The sequence below is a fragment of the Babylonia areolata genome, chromosome 16 (assembly GCF_041734735.1).
Source record: "Babylonia areolata isolate BAREFJ2019XMU chromosome 16, ASM4173473v1, whole genome shotgun sequence".
Lineage (NCBI taxonomy): Eukaryota > Metazoa > Mollusca > Gastropoda > Neogastropoda > Buccinidae > Babylonia > Babylonia areolata.
In genome coordinates, this window is record NC_134891.1 from 5,088,730 (window position 1) to 5,093,729 (window position 5,000).

Here is a 5,000-nt window from a genome sequence, read left to right on the forward strand (position 1 = left end):
TACCAACAACTGCTGGTATATCTACCATACTGAGTCTTACCAACAACTGCTGGTACATCTACCATACTGAGTCTTACCAACAACTGATATCTACCATACTGAATCTTGCCAGCAAATGCTGGTATATCTACCATACTGAGTCTTTCCAACAACTGATGGTATATCCACCATACTGAGTCTGGCCAGCAAGTGCTGGTATATCTACCATACTGAGTCTTACCAACAGCTATTGGTATATCTACCATACTGAGTCTTACCAACAACTGATAGTATATCTACCATACTGAGTCTTGCCAGCAACTGCTGGTATATCTACCATACTGAGTCTTGCCAACAACTGCTGGTATATCTACCATACTGAGTCTTACCAACAACTGCTGGTATATCTACCATACTGAGTCTTACCAACAACTGCTGGTATATCTACCATACTGTGTCTTACCAACAACTGCTGGTATATCTACCATACTGAGTCTTTCCAACAACTGATAGTATATCTACCATACTGAGTCTTACCAACAACTGATAGTATATCTACCATACTGAGTCTTACCAACAACTGCTGGTATATCTACCATACTGAGTCTTACCAACAACTGCTGGTATATCTACCATACTGAGTCTTACCAACAACTGCTGGTATATCTACCATACTGAGTCTTACCAACAACTGCTGGTATATCTACCATACTGAGTCTTACCAACAACTATTGGTATATCTACCATACTGAGTCTTACCAACAACTGCTGGTATATCTACCATACTGAGTCTTACCAACTACCGCTGGTATATTTACCATACTGAGTCTTACCAAAAACTGCTAGTATATCTACCATACTGAGTCTTTCCAACAACTGCTGGTATATCTACCATACTGAGTCTTACCAACTACCGCTGGTATATCTACCATACTGAGTCTTTCCAACAACTGCTGGTATATCTACCATATTGAGTCTTGAGAACAACTGCTGGTCCATCTACCATACTGAGTCTTACCAACAACTGCTGGTATATCTACCATACTGAGTCTTGCCAACAACTGCTGGTATATCTACCATACTGAGTCTTGCCAACAACTGCTGGTGTATCTACCATACTGAGTCTTACCAACAACTGCTGGTATATCTACCATACTGAGTCTTACCAACAACTGCTGGCATGTCAACCATACTGAGTCTTACCAACAACTGATAGTTTATCTACCATACTGAGTCTTACCAACAACTGATATCTACCATACTGAATCTTGCCAACAACTGCTGGTATATCTACCATACTGAGTCTTACCAACAACTGCTGGTATATCTACCGTACTGTGTCTTACCAACAGCTATTGGTATATCTACCATACTGAGTCTTACCAACAACTATTGGTATATCTACCATACTGAGTCTTACCAACAACTGCTGGTATATCTACCATACTGAGTCTTACCAACAACTGATGGTATATCTACCATACTGTGTCTTACCAACAACTGCTGGTATATCTACCATACTGAGTCTTACCAACTACCGCTGGTATATTTACCATACTGAGTCTTACCAACAACTGCTGGTATATCTACCATACTGAGTCTTGCCAACAACTGCTGGTATATCTACCATACTGAGTCTTACCAACAACTATTGGTATATCTACCATACTGAGTCTTACCAACAACTGCTGGTATATCTACCATACTGAGTCTTGCCAACAACTGCTGGTATATCTACCATACTGAGTCTTACCAACAACTGCTGGTATATCTACCATACTGAGTCTTTCCAACAACTGCTGGTATATCTACCATACTGAGTCTTACCAACAACTGCTGGTATATCTACCATACTGAGTCTTGCCAACAACTGCTGGTATATCTACCATACTGAGTCTTACCAACAACTATTGGTATATCTACCATACTGAGTCTTACCAACAACTGATGGTATATCTACCATACTGTGTCTTACCAACAGCTATTGGTATACCTACCATACTGAGTCTTACCAAAAAACTGCTGGTATATCTACCATACTGAGTCTTACCAACAACTGCTGGTATATCTACCGTACTGTGTCTTACCAACAGCTATTGGTATATCTACCATACTGAGTCTTGCCAACAACTGATATCTACCATACTGAATCTTGCTAGCAATTGCTGGTATTTCTACAATACTGAGTCTTACCAACAACTGATAGCACATCTGTGATACTCGGAGTCTTACCAACAACCGATGGCATATCTACCTCCAGTCTCTGCCGGAAACTCCGGTGAACCTCACTCACGCACCTTGCCCTCACACGTGTCTCTGCAACACCCCCCCCCCTCCTCCCCCCCCCGACGCCCCCCCCTCCCTCCGTGTGGCACCAGTACTGCAGGAAATCAGGAATGCTATTGTTCTGTGGAAACAGTACTTTCTGTGTGTGTGTGTGTGTGTGTGTGTGTGTGTGTGTGTGTGTGTGTGTGTGTGTGTGTGTGTGTTGTGTTGTGTGTGTGTGTGTGTGTGTGTGTGTGTGTGTGTGTGTATGTGTGAGTGTGTGTGTGTGTGTGTGTGTGTGTGTGTGTGCGCGCGTTGGATGTGTCTTTACTCCTATTGTGTGAAAACTGCTGGGGTCTGGCAATAGAGAGAAAGCCATGGCGGCTGCTGGGGGTTAGACTGGAAGGGGGTGGGAGGTGTCTGTCGTTTTCTTTTGCTTCTCTGGAAGAAGAAGAAGAAAGAAAGAAAGAGAGAAAGACAGAAAGGAAAGAAGAAGAAGAAGAAGAAGAAGAAGAAGCAGATGACGCTACTCGCTGAGAGAGAAAGCGTAGATGTGCAGCTAGCGCGTGTTTTGGGAGAAATTGGTTCTCGTGCCAACGAAAGTCAGCGTGCATGATTTTTTTCTCTCTCTTTCTCTCTCTCACTCTGTCTCTCTCATTCTCTCTCTATCACTCTCTCACTCTCTCTTTCTCTCTCTCGCTCTCTCTCTCTCTTTGGTGCTCTCTCTCGCTCACTCTCTCTATCACTCTTTCTATCTCTCTTTCGCTCTCTCGTTGGGTTACGCTGCTGGTCAGGCATCTGCTTGGCAGATGTGGTGTAGCGTATATGGTTTGTCCGAACGCAGTGACGCCTCCTTGAGCAACTGAAACTGAAACTGAAACTTTCGCTCTCTCTCTCTCTCTTTGGCGCTCTCTCTCTCTCTCTTTCTTTCTCTCTCACTCACTCTCTCTCTCTCTCTCTCCACCCCCCACCCCCCCCCAAATCCCCCTTCCCATCAAACCCTTGTTTGTGGTGGTGGTACCAGTCACTCCCACATCTCAATGGGGTGTTGTGCACTGACGTTTCGGTGATATCAGTCAGTCTTCCTCCGACTGACTGATGTCTCATTTTAATCAGTCACAAGACTTTGTAGCGAAGGTCGGACCAAAAGTCTGTCGGTATGTGGCGGTGACATGTAAGCAACGTGAAGCAGTCTCTTCCCTCCCCCCACCCCCCCCCCCCCCGCCCCGCTCCCACGTCTCCCATCCCCCCCCCCTCATCCTCCCCTCACCCCTCTCCTCCCCCTCTCCCCCCGCCCCCCCTCCGACCCCCTCGCCATTTCTTGTGAATGTATGTGGGGCGCTTGGAAGGCTGAACGGTTGCCAAGACAGGTAAAAAAAAAAAAAAAAAAAAAAAAAAAAGAAGAAAGAAAAAAAAAAAAGAAAAAAGAAGACAAGATTGCGTATGTGTGTGTTAGTGTGTGTGTTTGCTCGCTGTATGTTTCGTTATTGTTCGCGTTCTCGGCTGTGGTTTGTCTTCGTTTTTGCACTGCACTTCTTGAACACGTCGAGGGAGAGTTGTGATATATATGATAGTCAGTCGTGTCCGACTATGACCATCAGAACAGCAGAGGAGGCAACTGCTTGTTGTTCCGACTATTTGGGCTAGAATTTGATTATAGTGGGAGAGTGTCTTGCCCCAAAGTTACATCCCCCACTCTCTCTCGGCCAAGAGAGTTTTTAAGGACAGTCGGCGTTGGGGATGGTTCCCCCAAAGGCCAACTAGCCCACAAGGCTGCAGCAGCACTAAGAGCCAGTGCAATTTTGCCTCCTAGTTTTGAGAGTCATAGTGTTGTGATACAGAATCTGTTATGATTCATCTGTTGTGATAACAAAGTCTGTTATGATGCATCTGTTGTGATACGGAGTCTGTTGTGATGCATCTGTTGTGATACGGAGTCTGTTATGACGCATCTGTTGTGATACGGAGTCTGTTGTGACGCATCTGTTGTGATACGGAGTCTGTTATGATGCATCTGTTGCATCTGTTGTGATACGGAGTCTGTTATGATGCATCTGTTGTGATACGGAGTCTGTTATGACGCATCTGTTGTGATACGGAGTCTGTTGTGATGCATCTGTTGTGATACGGAGTCTGTTATGACGCATCTGTTGTGATACGGAGTCTGTTGTGACGCATCTGTTGTGATACGGAGTCTGTTATGACGCATCTGTTGTGATACGGAGTCTGTTGTGATGCATCTGTTGTGATACGGAGTCTGTTGTGACGCATCTGTTGTGATACGGAGTCTGTTATGACGCATCTGTTGTGATACGGAGTCTGTTATGATGCATCTGTTGTGATACGGAGTCTGTTATGACGCATCTGTTGTGATACGGAGTCTGTTGTGATGCATCTGTTGTGATACGGAGTCTGTTGTGATGATGCATCTGTTGTGATACGGAGTCTGTTGTGATGCATCTGTTGTGATACGGAGTCTGTTATGACGCATCTGTTGTGATACGGAGTCTGTTGTGATGCATCTGTTGTGATACGGAGTCTGTTATGACGCATCTGTTGTGATACGGAGTCTGTTGTGATGCATCTGTTGTGATACGGAGTCTGTTGTGATGATGCATCTGTTGTGATACGGAGTCTGTTGTGATGCATCTGTTGTGATACGGAGTCTGTTATGATGCATCTGTTGTGATACGGAGTCTGTTGTGATGATGCATCTGTTGTGATACGGAGTCTGTTATGACGCATCTGTTGTGACA

The 5,000-nt window shown here is 44.8% G+C and overlaps 1 protein-coding gene across 4 annotated transcripts in view; it reads left to right on the top strand.

Moving 5' to 3' along the window:
* The window catches only part of LOC143291086 (uncharacterized), a 48,069-nt gene that overhangs the window by 12,855 nt on the left and 30,214 nt on the right, over positions 1–5,000 (top strand). For 3 of the 4 annotated variants that reach the window (XM_076600699.1, XM_076600700.1, XM_076600698.1), the window contains exon 1: positions 4,970–5,000. This exon is cut by the window's right edge. The exons of the other annotated variant lie outside the window; for it this stretch is intronic. The gene's annotated coding sequence lies outside the window, so the exon portion shown is untranslated. Of the gene's footprint in view, positions 1–4,969 lie in introns of those variants that run through there. 4 annotated transcript variants of the gene reach the window in all.